General features: G+C 38.8%; 2 protein-coding genes across 10 annotated transcripts in view; one reads left to right on the top strand and one right to left on the bottom strand.

Moving 5' to 3' along the window:
* AIMP1 (aminoacyl tRNA synthetase complex interacting multifunctional protein 1) overlaps positions 1-11134 on the bottom strand; it is a 102623-nt gene extending 91489 nt beyond the window's left edge. For 5 of the 6 annotated variants that reach the window (XR_007477233.1, XR_007477234.1, XM_049709505.1 and 2 more), the window contains exon 1: positions 11004-11134. The gene's annotated coding sequence lies outside the window, so the exon portion shown is untranslated. The remainder of the gene's footprint in view (positions 1-11003) is intronic. The other variant, XM_049709504.1, reaches the window with a different exon arrangement.
* Positions 11135-11337: 203 nt separating this feature from the next.
* The window catches only part of TBCK (TBC1 domain containing kinase), a 244314-nt gene continuing 240139 nt past the window's right edge, over positions 11338-15512 (top strand). For 2 of the 4 annotated variants that reach the window (XR_004483193.2, XM_004269604.3), the window contains exon 1: positions 11339-11629. The gene's annotated coding sequence lies outside the window, so the exon portion shown is untranslated. Of the gene's footprint in view, positions 11634-15512 lie in introns of all 4 variants that reach the window. The other 2 variants (XM_033427802.2, XM_033427801.2) reach the window with 2 other exon arrangements.

Here is a 15512-nt window from a genome sequence, read left to right as displayed (position 1 = left end):
AAATAGACATTTCTCCAAAGAAGATATACAGACTGCCAACAAACACATGAAAGAATGCTCAACATCATTAATCATTAGAGAAATGCAAATCAAAACTACAATGAGATATCATCTCACACCAGTCAGAATGGCCATCATCAAAAAATCTAGAAACAATAAATGCTGGAGAGGGTGTGGAGAAAAGGGAACCCTCTTGCACTGCTGGTGGGAATGTGAATTGGTTCAGCCACTATGGAGAACAGTATGGAGGTTCCTTAAAAAACTACAAATAGAACTACCATATGACCCAGCAATCCCACTACTGGGCATATACCCTGAGAAACCGAAATTCAAAAAGAGTCATGTACCAAAATGTTCATTGCAGCTCTATTTACAATAGCCCGGAGATGGAAACAACCTAAGTGCCCATCATCGGATGAATGGATAAAGAAGATGTGGCACATATATACAATGGAATATTACTCAGCCATAAAAAGAAACGAAATTGAGCTATTTGTAATGAGGTGGATAGACCTAGAGTCTGTCATACACAGTGAAGTAAGTCAGAAAGAAAAAGACAAATACCGTATGCTAACACATATATATGGAATTTAAGAAAAAAAAATGTCATGAAGAACCTAGGGGTAAGGCAGGAATAAAGACGCAGACCTCCTAGAGAACGGACTTGAGGTTATGGGGAGGGGGAAGGGTGAGCTGTGACGGGGCGGGAGAGAGTCATGGACATATACACACTAACAAACGTAGTAAGGTAGATAGCTAGTGGGAAGCAGCCGCATGGCATAGGGATATTGGCTCGGTGCTTTGTGACAGCCTGGAGGGGTGGGATAGGGAGGGTGGGAGGGAGGGAGACGCAAGAGGGAAGAGATATGGGAACATATGTATATGTATAACTGATTCACTTTGTTATAAAGCAGAAACTAACACACCATTGTAAAGCAATTATACCCCAATAAAGATGTTAAAAAAAAAAAAAAAAGCTTTTTCTGCATCTATTGAGATGATCATATGGTTTTTATTCTTCAGTTTGTTCATATGGTGTATCACATTGATTGATTTACATATTATGAAGAATCCTTGCATCCCTGGGATAAATTCCACTTGATCATGGTGTATGATCCTTTTAATGTGTTGTTGGATTCTGTTTGTTAGTATTTTGTTGAGGATTTTTGCATCTATATTCATCAGTGATATTGGTCTATAATTTTTGTGTAGTATCTTTGCCTGGTTTTGGTATCAGGGTGATGGTGGCCTCATAGAATGAGTTTGGGAATGTTCCTTCCTCTGCAATTTTTGGAAGAGTTTGAGAAGGATGGGTGTTAGCTCTTCTGTAAATGTTTGATAGAATTCACCTGTCAAGCCATCTGGTCCTGGACTTTTGTTTGTTGGAATATTTTTAATCACAATTTCAATTTCATTACTTGTGATTGGTCTGTTCATATTTTCTATTACTTCCTGGTTCAGTCTTGAAAGGTTACACCTTTCTAAGAATTTGTCCATTTCTTCCAGGTTGTCCATTTTATTGGCATAATGTTGCTTGTAGTAGTCTCTTAGGATGCTTTGTATTTCTGCGGTGTCTGTTGTAACTTCTCCTGTTTCATTTCTAATTTTATTGATTTGAGTCCTCTCCTTTTTCTTGATGAGTCTGGCTAATGGTTTATCAATTTTATTATCTCAAACAACCAGCTTTTAGTTTTATTGATCTTTACCACTTTTTACCTTGTTTCTATTGCATTTATTTCTGCTCTGATCTTTATAATTTTTTTTCTTCTTCTAACCTTGGGTTTTGCTTGCTCTTCATTCTCTAGTTCCTCTAGGTGTAACGTTAGATTGTTTATTTGAGATATTTCTTGTTTCTTGAGGTAGACTTGTATAGCTATAAACTTCCCTTAGAACTGCTTTTGCTGCATCCATAGGTTTTGGATCGTCATGGGTTCATTGTTATTTGTCTCTAGGTATTTTTTGATTTCCTCTTTAATTTCTTCAGTGATCTCTTGGTTATTTAGTAATGTATTGTTTAGCCTCCATGTGTTTGTGTTTTTTATGTTGTTTGCCCTGTAATTCATTTCTAATCTCATAGCATTGTGGTCAGAAAAGATGCTTGATATGATTTCAATTTTCTTAAATTTACTGTGGCTTGATTTGTGACCCAAGATGTTATTTATCCTGGAGAATGTTCCATGTGCACTTGAGAAAAAAGTGTTATCTGCTGTTTTGGGTTGGAATGTTCTATAAATATCAATTAAATCTATCTGGTCTATTGTGTCATTTAAAGCTTGTGTTTCCTTATTTTCATTTTGGATGTTGTGTCCATTGCTGTAAGTGAGGTGTTAACGTCCCCCACTATTACTGTGTTACTGTCAATTTCCTCTTTTATAGCTGTTAGCAGTTGCCTTATGTATTGAGCTGCTCCTATGTTGGGTGCTTATATAATTGTTATATCTTCTTGGATTGATCCCTTGATCATTATGTAGTGTCCTTCCTTGTCTCTTGTAACATTGTTTATTTTAAAGTCTATTTTATCTGATATGAGTATAGATACTCCAGCTTTCTTTTGATTTCCATTTGCATGGAATATCTTTTTCCATCCCCTCACTTTCAGTCTGTATGTGTCCCTAGGTCTGAAGTGGGTCTCTTGTAGACAGCATATAGATGGGTCTTGTTTTTGTATCCATTCATCCAGTCTTTGTCTTTTGGTTGGGGCATTTAATCCATTTACATTCAAGGTTATTATCGATATGTATGCTCCTATTACCATTTTCTTAATTGTTTTGGGTTTGTTTTTGTGGGTCTTTTTCTTGTGTTTCTCACTGAGAGAAGTTTCTTAGCATTTGTTGTAAAGCTGGTTTGCGGTGCGGAATTCTCTTAGCTTTTGCTTGTCTGAAAAGCTTTTGACTTCTCCATCGAATGTGAATGGGATCCTTGCAATGTAGAGTAATCTTGGTTGTAGGTTTTTCTCTTTCATCACTTTAAGTACATCCTGCCAGTCCCTTTTGGCCTGCAGTTTCTGCTGAAAAATGAGCTGATAACCTTACAGGGATTCCTTTGTATGTTATTTTCTGTTTTTCCCTTGTTGCTTTTAATATTTTTTCTTTGAATTTAATTTTTGTTAGTTTGATTAATATGTGTCTTGGTGTGTTTTTCCTAGGGTTTATCCTGTATGGGACTCTCTGTGCTTCCTGGAATTGGGTGACTATTTCCTTTCCCATCTTAGGGAAGTTTTCAACTATAATCTCTTCAAATATTTCACCCTTTATTTTTCTCTTCTTCTTCTGCGACCCCTATAATTCGAATGTGGTGTTGTCCCAGAGGTCTCTGAGATTGTCTTCAATTCTTTGCATTTTTTTTCTTTATTCTGCCCCTCAGCAGTTATTTCCACCATTTTGTCTTCCAGCTCACTTATTCGTTATTCTGCCTCAGTTTTTCTGATATTGATTCCTTCTAGTGTATTTTTCATTTCAGTTATTGTGTTCTTTCTGTTTGCTCTTTAGTTGTTCTAGATCTTTGTTAAACATTTCTTGTGTTTTCTCAATCCGTGCCTCCATTCTATTTCCAAGATTCTGGATCTTCTTTACTATTATTACTCTGAATTCTTTTCCAGGTAGATTGCCTGTTTCCTCTTCATTTATTTCATCTTCTGTAGGTTTTTACCTTGCTCTTTCATCTGTGACATATTTTTTGTCATCTCATCTTTTTTGTTGTTGTTTAATAAGTGGGATTATGTTCCTGTTTTACTGGTTGTTTGGCCTGAGACTTTTAATAGTGGGGTTTTTAGGCTATTGGGCAGAGCTGGGTCTTGGTGCTGAGATGAGGAATTCTGTGAGACCTCACTCTGACGAATATTCCCTGGGGTCTGAGGTTCTGTTAGTCCAATGGTTTGGACTCAGAGCTCCCACCTCAGGAGCTTGAGCCCAACCCCGGGCTCATGAACCAAGATCCTGCAAGCTGCCTGGTGTGGCAGAAAAAAAGAAACAAAAAACACAATAACAAAGTAAAAAATAAAATCAGACTAGGAAACTAACAGATATGTTAGGAAGAATATAAAAAAAAATGTAGATGAATCAAGAACTGGAAGGTTTATCAGTATCACGATACTAAAAAAGAGGAGGGAAAAGAAAAAAAAGAAATACAGGGGGCAAAGGCCTTGGCTGTGGACTGTGGGACCTATGCAAGGGTGAGGTTTGGGTGGTAGGCGGGGCCAATTCTCAGGACCCACAGGGCTGGAAAAGGCTCTGGGGGCTGTGGGGGTTGGGCTTAGGCTCAAGGAACAGAAGGGGCCCAGATGTGCCCCCCGAACCCTGGTCTCAAGAGGGCAGGGGACCTCACCTCGGAGCCCAGCAGGCTTCATGGGCTCGAGTGGGGACAGTGCCCTCCTCTCCTCTCCTGCTCCTCCAGTCTGGGAGGGCCCCTCCCACCTGCCTCTCCTGTTCTCCCCTAAGCCTCCTTCCTATGCCCCCAAGGACCCACATGACCTGGAGGGGGCTTTGGAGGGCAGGGGATCACCCTGGGAGCTCAGCAGGCTCCCCAGGCTCGAGTGGGCACGGCAATTGCCCTCTGCTCCTCTCCCACTCATCCTGGATGGCCCCTCCCGCCTGCCTCTCCTGATCTCCCTAGCCTCCCTCCTATGCCCCCAAGGACCCACGCGGCCTAGATGGGGGTTTGGTGGGCAGGGGCTGGCCTGGGAGCTCAGCAGGCTCCCCATGCCAGAGTGGATGGGGCAATCGCCCTCCACTCCTCCCAGAGGGCCCCTCCCACCTGCCTCTCCTGATCTCTCCGGCCTCAGGGGTGCCGATTCTGTCTGGCCTCCAGTTCTCCTCCCCTCTCAGTCCCCCTACATCCTACTGGTTCACTTTGGGGTTCCTCCCATCTTCTTGGGCATCAGAGGTCCCCACCAGCGGCTGGCAGGCACCCTAGTTGTGGGGAGACGCTAACTCCGTGTCTTCCCACATAGCCATCTTGACTCTGCCTCTGGATTAATTTCTAATCAGGTCTATGTGTTGACAAACCTGTTCTCAAATATTAAGAACTATTTATTGATTTTAGAATTAGAAGCTCTGGAAACAGGTTTTCTAGTGCTTGTTGATTAACTGTCATTTAAACTTTTCAAAAATACAAGTAGGATGCATAAGTTTATGTCAATGTTTTCTAGTAGTATGCAGATAATGATTGCTACCACAGGTAGGAGAGCATAGTTTTTTTTGAAAAAAGCATTTACAGCCAACAAATCTTGGTTGAATCACATACTACCAGCTGTGTGACAAACTTGGTAAAGGTACTTAACTTCTCTATGCTTCATGTTCTTAATTTATAAAATGAGGATACTTTCACCTGATTTCACCTACTTCCTCAGCATCTCCTTTTTCTTATCCCTTTAATGCTGATGTTCTCAATGGTTTGATCCTGAACTCTAGTCTCTTCTAGGGATTATAAATGGTCACCAAACAGATCAGTATTTGAAACAACTGAATGTGAATGCCTTTAAGCAAGGCAAAACAGACTTCACCCACCATTCCCTGTTTGCCATTTATGTTACTAGCCAGGTCCCTATAAATAACACATTCATGACCCAAATTTTACTTATGGTCCCTGATTTTGAGTATGCGCCAGATTTATAGTAGGAAGCAAGATTAAACATGTTCCTTGTACTCACTACACTTTAGACAAATGGGAGACACACAGAAAACTGGAGAAAATTTTTTAAAAGAGGTTATGTTTAGGGCAACACTGTTAGCTTAACAACATCATTGCTTAAAGCTCAGAAAAATGTTTTGCCATTCAATCCAGCGCTCATTTCACTACTCTGTGCCAACTGCTCCAGTGATTTTCAATTTTACATTGAGTACCTGCTGGATTTCAAAACTTCAGAAGTTTCCTTAGTCTCCTCCGAACTTTTTTTTTGGTGGAGGGGTATGCAGGCCTCTCACTGTTGTGGCCTCTCCCATTGTGGAGAACAGGCTCCAGACGCACAGGCTCAGTGGCCATGGCTCATGGGCCCAGTTGCTCCGCGGCATGTGGGATCTTCCCGAACCGGGGCACAAACCCGTGTCCCCTGCATTGGCAGGCGGACTCTCAACCACTGTGCCACCAGGGAACCCCGTCCTCCGAACTTTTAATATGCTAACACGTAAAGGGTTTCTCACAGATGATAAAGTTAATAATAATAGGTAACATTTGAAGAGCATTTATTGTGGGCTGGCTAAATGCTTTACACAGATCACCTACAAATACAGTAATTATCTCCATTATACAGAGAAGAAAACTTGACTTAAAATTAATTTGCCAATTAATGTGGCTAGTTAGTAAATGATTGAAACTTAGGTCTGTCTGATTCTGGAGTTATTTCTTTTAATGCCCAAGCTATAATTTCTGTAAAGGGTATACTTATGAAGCATTTCCCAAAGTATTTAGCCATGGAATACTAAGCAAGGAACACCTAATTAACATTTATTTGAACTAGTATTTTCTAAAACAGTTTGGGAATTCTGGCTTAGTCTGCATCAAAATTTTAAAAAAAAGATTATGTGATTAAAATAGATATAATATTTAATCGCATGCACAGTAATTACAAATCTAAAACATTGACAGGAAAACAGTACACTGAGTATGTTAACTGTAGTTGGATAGTAAGAGTCAAGACTTTTTTTTCTTTTTCCTACACTAAATTTAAAAAAATAAACATTTTTTATGATAAAAAGCTTTTGAAAAGTATTATCTAAATTATTCTGCCCTTTCACATTAATTCTGTTCTTCTCAACATAATCACCATATTTCATCAAACCTAAAAAGCTACTGTAAGATGCCACTAAGCATAAAATCAGGTGAAGCTGGTTTTAGCAAATACATGAATTTAGACTACATCTGAATCATTAAAACACACACATAAAAGATTACTTCAGAGATTCCTATCATTTCTAAATGACTTCCCTTTACCTCAGCAATCTCTACAGTAGTCTTCCCCACTGATTTTGAAATTGCCAGTACTTTTTAAAAATTAACAAATCCCCTACCCTGGGCTCTCAATGTTAGGAACCAAACATAAACTATTGCTTTGAAATGGAAGTTTTAAGTGCAGACTTTCATTTTTACTTTATAGTACAGAGAACTCCACAAAAATTTGGAAGTGATTCTCTTTCTCAAAATATCTGATTTCACTGTTTCATAATTGCAATTCGGTAAAAATTTATATTCTCCTTAGACACTCTAAGTATTGTATTTCACCATATATAAGATACCATCAATTGTAAAATGACTCCAATCATAAGATGCTGCATTATTTTGGGTACCATTAAGGAAAAAAACCACGGCTGATTTAACTGACCTAATGTTCTCTTACACTTAGTCACATCCTGTATTATGTATTGAAATACCTGTTTTGAATTTATCCTTATTTTTATCTTATATCACTCTTGTGTTTCCATGAATTTCTTTTTTGAAAACTGAAGTATAGTTAATTTACAATGTTGTGTTAGTTTCAAGTATATAGCAAAGTGATTGTTTTATATATATATTTCCCTTTTCAGAGTTTTTACAGTACAGGTTATTACAAGACACTGAGTATATTTCCTTGTGCTATATAGTAGGTCCTTATTTACATATTTTATATATAGTAGTGTATATATGTTAATCCCAAACTCCTAATTTATTTCTTCCATGTATTTCTGCAAACACAGTAACTTTTTATTTAAGTGCTAAATGATCTTTTAAAGGATACTTAAGAGATTAAACTCAACAACTATGCACCAACAGTACACACAACTCAACTGAACTAATGACAATATTATCAGTTATAACCAAGTTTGCGTAAGTTGGGCAGTGACAACGATGTCACAGCTGCTATTTAGTCTATAATGAGTTTAAAACTTTGAATACCCCACTATTTCAGAGCTATAAATATGAGAAAAATATGTCTCTCAGAACTAGTGAACTACAGTAATTTTAATCACTTTTTTCTCTCTTCTACCACCACCCCTATTCTTACCTTCCAAACTTCTTTCCTCCATTTGTTTTGTAATCTAATCACCAAGCTACCCCACTCTAAGAACATTTATTACAGTTCTACACAATGCAGCTCTAGGTTAAAACTCCTGCTAGGATTTAAAATGTGTCAAAAGTCAGAATTTTTAAACAGGTAAATTAAAAAATTAAACATTTTGAGAAATATTTGTCAAAACACAGAAAGATATAAAACTATGCTTTTTGTGAAAGTTCATTTTATTCTTTTTGTTTTTATTCTAAGCATGTGATCAGGGAATGAATTCAAATGCCAGCTATGCCACTCATTAGCTGTGTGACTTTTTTTTTTATTATTGAAGTATAGTTAATTTACAATGTTGTGTTAGTTTCAGGTGTGCAGCAAAGTAATTCATATATACATACTTTTCCAGATTCTTTTCCCATATAGGTTGTTACAAAATATTGAGTATAGTTCCCCATGCTATACAGTAGGTCCTTGTTATTTATCTGTTTTATATATAGTAGTGCGTATAAGTTACTCCCAAATTCCTAATTTACCCCCCCCCACACATACTTTTCCCCTTTGGTAACCATAAGTTTGTTTTCTATGTCTGTGAGTCTGTTTCTGTTTTGTAAGTAAGTTCATTTTTAGATTCCACATATAAGTGATATCATATACTTGTCTTTCTCTGTCTGACTTCATTTCATATGATAATCTCTAGGTCCATCCATGTTACTACAAATGGCATTATTTCATTCTTTTTATGGCTGAGTAATATTCCATTGTGTGTGTGTGTGTGTATGTATATATATACACCACATTTTCTCTATCCATTCATCTCTTGATGGATATTTAAGTTGCTTCCATGTGTTGCCTATTGTAAATAATGCTTCAGTAAACACCGGGGTGCATGTATCTTTTTGAATTATAGTTTTCTCCACATATATTCCCAGAAGTAGGACTGCAGGATCATACTGTAGCTCTATTTTTAGTTTTTTAAGGAACCTCCATACTGTTCTCCATAGCAGCTGTACCAGTTTACATTCCCACCAACAGTGCAAAAGGGTTCCCTTTCCTCCACACCCTCTCCAGCATTTATTATTTGTAGACTTTTTGATGATGGCCATTCGAACTAGTGTGAGGTGATACCTCACTGTAGTTTTTATTTGCATTTCTCTAATAATTAGCGACACTGAGCATCTTTTCATGTGTCTCTCAGCCATCTGCATGTCTTCTTTGGAGAAATGTCTATTTAGATCTTCTGCCCATTTTTTGATTGGGTTGCAAGATGAACACTACAATAGTCCAGTTAACATCCTTTACCATACATAGTTACAATTTTTTTCTTGTGATGAGAACCATCAAGATCCAGTCTCCTAGCTATTTTCTAATATGCAAAACAGTATTATTAACTATAGTCACCATGCTGTACATTACATCCCCATGGCTTATTCATTTTATAACTGGAAATTTCTATTTATGCTTGATTGTTTTTCTCTACTCACCAGAGAGCCTTCTTCCCGTTTACTAATGAGGACACTGGGGATCCTGGAGGGCTTAAGGGATGGCTATGAGGGTATGGCTAAGAGAAGACAGTCCATGTGTTTCAGATACTACGGACATTAACACAGAAAACCTTTTTGTCCAGTGACATATGTATAAAATTTTAAAAGGGGTATGTCTAGGTCTCCCATGGCCCACTTACCAAACAAGGTCATGTTTTAGCGGGCTCAGATTTTCCCCAATAGGATTTAACCAAACCTTTCCACCCACAGATGTACTCACCACTATCTTTCTTCCATTTCTTAACCAAAAACACAGTTAATAACAGTAGCCACTACTTTAATGAGCCTGGCACATTACATACATTGTCATTTAATCTTTATAACCTTGTGAGACAATAAGGTTATAGATAAACTCAGAGAAATTATGTGACTTGTCTAAATCCATTCAAATATTAAATGGTAAAGCCATGATTTTAACTCGTGTTTGTTACTCCTAACCTCACAATACAAGTCATTTTAAAAGTGTTTCCAAAACCTAATTAAAGAAAATTAACTGGCCATCCATTAAAATTCTTGCATACCTAAATTAAGAGCACTAAGAATCTGACAGGTCATTTCTTACCACCCTTAGTCAAGCCACTATCATATCTCCTCTGGATTTATGTAAAAGCCTCCTAACTGGTGTTTCTTCCACCTCATTCCCTCCAGTCTATTCTTGAGAACAACTAGAGAGATTCTTTTAAAAAGGAAGTAAGTACTCCACTGCTCAAAACCCTCCAATGGGTTAGACGCCCTCAAGATCCTTCATGACCTGTTCCGGATCTCTGATTCTTTCTCCAGCTTTAATTGCTTCACTCAACTCTGACCTACAGGCTTCCTTGCTGTTCAGGAGAGTTCCTGACTGATGGCTTTTGCAATGTCTGGTCCGTCTGCCTGACTGCACCTCCCCAAATCAGCCTAACGATTAACTCTCTTGCTTCTGTCAGCTCTTGACTGAAGAGTGATCTTTTCAGTGAGACCTTCCTTGGCCATACTAAAATTTCAACCTATATCCTCCTTCCCGGCTTCACTATTTTTGTTTTCAGCAGTCATTACGACCTAAGATACGGCATGCTTTTCTTAACTTTTAGTATGTATGTTCAATAAAATGTGAACTACAGGGAGACAGGAATTTTTGTCTGTTTTGTTCATTGCTTTTTACCGATGCCTAAAACAGTGTTTAGAACATGGTGGGCGCTGAATAACTACTTGCGGAATAAACGAATTCCTGTCACCGCCTCCCGGTTCTCTCACACATGCAAAAATAAACATGTTTGTGCATATATCTTTTCCAGTAACATCCTTCCCCTCGGCCCCGCATCCCATTTCTCAAACTTGGCTCCTTCAAAAGGTCCCAAGCTGTTCCCTACTTCCTCATGCCAAGATTGGCGCTGCTGTGGGCCGACTTCCCCGCAGGCCAGGTCCTATTATCCGAAGGCCACTAACGGACAGGGGACTCTTATGTTCGCAATCCCCGTACCCCGGGACCCTCTGCGGACGACACTCACACGTATCGGTGAACAGGCGGAACCTCGGCCGTCTCGGCCCGGAGCCGGTAAGGACAGCCTCCCGCTCACGAAGGCAGCAAGAAAGGACCCAATGAGGTGTCCTCGCTAAACGCCTGAGCGGTCCACAGATTCTTCTTCAAATTCAGTGGCCCCCTTCCCGTGCGCTGCCACACCACACTCCCCGTCGTCCATTCCTTCAGCCAATAACGCCAACCATTCCGCACCTCTTCCTCGGTCTCTGTATTTTGTCGCCAGGTTGGGCGAGAGGCAAGACGCCGGACGTCGGGGTCTTTCTTTAGAGTTCCGTCGCGGACGCTGTGAGGTCAGAGGAAAAGGCCGAGCTGAGGGTGGTCGAGGGGAGAGCTGGGAACTGTCGGCGGAGAACGCTGCGGTCGCTCTCCTGGCCGGAGGCGAGGCAGTCAACTCCGGCTGACTTAAGCTGGCGGGCAAAGGGCAATCTCTGAGCTCCCGGCGCTCCAGGAGCAGCCTCTTGTAGAAGCACCTGAAATGCAGGGTCTGGTGCACTAAGCAATAGCGGCAACACCAGCTCCAGCGACAGCTTTGGGGCCCTGTGTAGGAGCTCCATCCCCTTGTCTTTGTGTCCGCCTGCGTCCCCAGACCCAGAGGCAGGTATTTGGGTTTCCCAGTTTTCTGTGTCGTAGTGGTCGGGGCTGGTGGGAGGTAGAGGAAGGTCAGGTGCAGCGAGCGGCCTCGCATTTCCGCCGTGAGTGATAGAGACCACCGGTGCAGCTGCTGGCTGCTGAGTACCGTCTCCATCCCTACCTACAGCCCGCCTTCCCCCTACACACCTGAGTCCTTTGAGGACTGCAGGCGGCTCTTAGAAAGGATCTTCCACCTGACAGTTTCAGAGAATTTGGAATCGGCTCTCCCGTTGCTCAACATAGATTAAACTCTTGCTTTGGTTTGTTTCTTGTTTTCAAAGGCTTAGTCAGTTGTCGAGATGTGGCATTCACTTGTGCAGTGAAAGAATGTGAACGAGTGGAAGTTTCTTTAGAATTGTTAGTGGTTGCTTTTCAAGGCGTCTTGTCCCTGTTTTTATTTGGGACAGAAAAACAACTTTTTGCGGGAAAGTACATAAAATAAATGAAACCCATTGAAGAAATGTGTAAACTGTTTTATTCGTAACGAAATATACATCTTTTGCCCTATTTTTTTACCTTTTTCCCTTTATGATGCATTTCCACTTAAAGTTCTTTGAGGGCGGATATTGTGTCCTGTTCACTGGTGGCCCCGAAGCTGGAAAAACACCTGACTTAAAATAGGAGCTTCAGGATATTTGTTGAATGAATGAATTTTAAAACCCAACTCCTTATGTTGTTTTTTTTCCCTCAACTAATCTCTCACCTCAGTTGTTTTTTCCACTGGCTTTCTTCCACTCACCAAGCGGAAAAAAATCTATGTCTGTGTATTTGTTATGTGTAAACCTTTATGTGCACCCATCTAAGAGGTAGTTGAAGCAGAACACTGATGAAATGTTTAACGCCAACTACTGTTCTATCGTTTTGAATTATTTGCATTTTCTTTATTTGGTTATTTGATTTTTAGCTGTCTAAGTGACAGAAGTATCTAATGGAAGATCGAATAGCATAGTATAAAAGGACTGCCTAATAAAATGCAACAGCTCAGGCTCTTCCTTCCTACCCTCAGTTATGTTACTTCAGAGATAATAACTTTTAACCTTTTCTAATTTTAGGTCTGTATGTTGAACAAGTTAAACTGCTAATTCTTTTTATTTTAATTGACTTCTTAAGATAGGCCACAACATCCACAACCTCTCGACCGCAATTTTTTTTTAATAATTTTTATTGAAATACAGTTGATTTACAATGTTCTGGGTTTTTTTTTTTTTTTTTTTTTTTGTATGCACTGGGTTTTCGTTGCTGTGCGTGGGCTTCTCATTGCCGTGGCTTCTCTTGTTGGGGAGCACGGGCTCTAGGCGCGTGGGCTCAGTAGTTGTGGCACACGGGCTCTAGAACGCAGGCTCAGTAGTTGTGGCGCACAGGCTTAGTTGCTCCGCGGCATGTGGGCTCTTCCCGAACCAGCGCTCCAACCCGTGTCCCCTGCACTGGCAGGTGGATTCTTAACCACTGTGCCACCAGGGAAGCCCTCTTCTACAAATTTTTGAATCGTTATCACAATTTTTAGTTTTCATATTGGTTAATTTTAGAATTCTAAGTAATATATTTAAACTTAATTTTTTTCATATGAACTTTTGAAAATACTTATATTTGGCTCCTTATTTTGTAAAATGAGGGAAGTAGAGACTCTACCTTCCTTTACCGCCACAGAAACTGCATCCATTCCCACCTTCCCTTAGGTGGACCTTTACTTGTACGTTGTCAAGGTTATTAATAGTTACAGTATATTTCTTAACTGCAGTTGTTTTTTGCTTTGTTTATGTGTTTAAAAACTAGTAAAATGTTACAATATTATAGCTTTGTAAATAATCTTCAATGCTGAGCCAAGACATATGCTATTATACATTTCCTTCCCAATGTTTTAATTTCATGACCTTTGTACCACTCTAACAAGAAGATTTGTAATATTAACGTCCAACTGATTACTCTTTCTTCCTCTCCAATAACAAAAATTATGCCATAGTTAAATGTGCTTAATTTTTTGGATTATATACTTCTTATGAGGCTTTTGGCTCTCCTCACTTTCACAGAGTACTTTGCACTTTCTTTGAGGGAAAAGATGCATGTGCTTTATTCACCACATCCTCTCATTCTTTGTATGAGAACCTCCCTTACTCTGCTTGAAGATATTCCCTTCTGTTTAATTGGAACAGATTACTTTCTAGTCCTTTGGTGCAGCTTCTATACTGGATTATATTCATTGAATTCTTGAGTAAGATACATTGTTTCTTAACTCCATGTCTTTTATTATTTGGTTTTCTCCTCTGTTTTGTTAGAATACATCCTAAAGAAACTTATTCATGAAGGTATGTGGATGGTGATTTTAGTTTTTAATGTTTGCATAGTTGTAAATTATTATTTTGCTATTATGAATGATAGTTTGGCTAGATAAAGAAACAAAATTATGTTTCTTCCAACTTTTCAAGGCTTCACCATCTTCTAACTTCTGTTGTTGCTCATGAGAATGAGTGTCTGATCTTGATTTGTTGATGCCTGAACTATTTGTTTTCTCTCTGAAATGATTTAAATTTTTAGTTAATGCTTGATGCTTTGAAAATTTGTCATGGCATGTCTTGGTCTGAGTTTATTCTCCTTGCAGTTAACTCATTTGATGGAGCTAGCATAAATGTCTCCATTTGGGTCTTCTTTCATTTATTCTCCTTGAAATTAGAAGCCTTTTTAATTTGAAGGTACATATTTCCCTTCAATTGTGGGGAATTTTCTCCCATCTTTTGTAATTTATTCTCTTTTATTTTTCCCTGTTCCCTTTTTTTGAAATGCCTATAAGGTGGTTGTTGAATTCTTGGGTTGATTCACTATGTGTGTTAACTTTTCTGTTATGCTTTTTTTAATCTATTTGCCCATTTGCTTCATGTTCTGAGTAATTGTCTCAATTTTATTTTCTAACACTTCTATCTAGTTTGGTAATCATATGTTTAAGTACCAAGCACTAATTTTTAAAATTATTATTTTCTCATATTCTCTTAATTTTGTTTCATTTTCTTTTTTTAAATGAGATGAAATTTACATATATTAGAGTACACTGATTTTAAGTGATCCGTTTGAGGAGTTTTGATACATGTGAACAAAAGTGACAAACACCACCCTAATCAAGATGTGAAACATTTGGACTACTCCAGAAAGTTCCTATGTTTCCCTCTCCAATCCTGTCCCCGCCCCCCCCCACACCCACCCAGCCAAGGCACTACAATTCTCTTTTTTATCACTATAGTTTAGAACTGTAGTTCTAGAACTACATTTAAATGGAGCCATAGGATATACACTCTTATGTGTCTACTGCTTTCATCAACATAATATTTTTGAGATACATCCATATTTTGGCATGGTTGTTCCTTTTTTGTTGCTTTTGAATAGCATTTCATTGGATGAATATGCTACAACTTGTTTATCAGTTCACTTGTATGATGTTTACATTGCTTCCAGTTTGGGGCTGTTATGAGTAAAACTTCTGTGAACATTCTTGTACAAGTATTTTTATGGACAAATATTTTAAGTTTTCTCGGGTAAGTACCGAGTAGGAGTGGAATTTCTGAGTCATAAGGGGTATTTTTAACTTTAGGACAGTTTTCCAAACAGTTTTTCAAAGTTCTTGTGTCATTTTAACACTACCATCAGCAGCAGAGTATCAGCTCCAGTTCCACATTTTTCTCAACACTTGGTATTGCCAGTCATTCCAATTTTAGCCTTTCTGGTAGGTGTGAAATGGTATATTGTTATGCTTTTAATTTGCACTTCCCTGCTGATTAATTATATTGAGAACTTTTTCATGTGTTTATTGTCTATTTGTATTCCTTCTTTGTGAAAAATACATGTTTCAGACTTTTACCTA

The sequence above is a fragment of the Orcinus orca genome, chromosome 4 (genome assembly GCF_937001465.1).
Source record: "Orcinus orca chromosome 4, mOrcOrc1.1, whole genome shotgun sequence".
Taxonomy (NCBI): Eukaryota; Metazoa; Chordata; class Mammalia; order Artiodactyla; family Delphinidae; genus Orcinus; species Orcinus orca.
The sequence above is the reverse complement of the archived record's forward strand: the minus strand, read 5'-3'. Positions and strand labels throughout refer to the sequence as shown.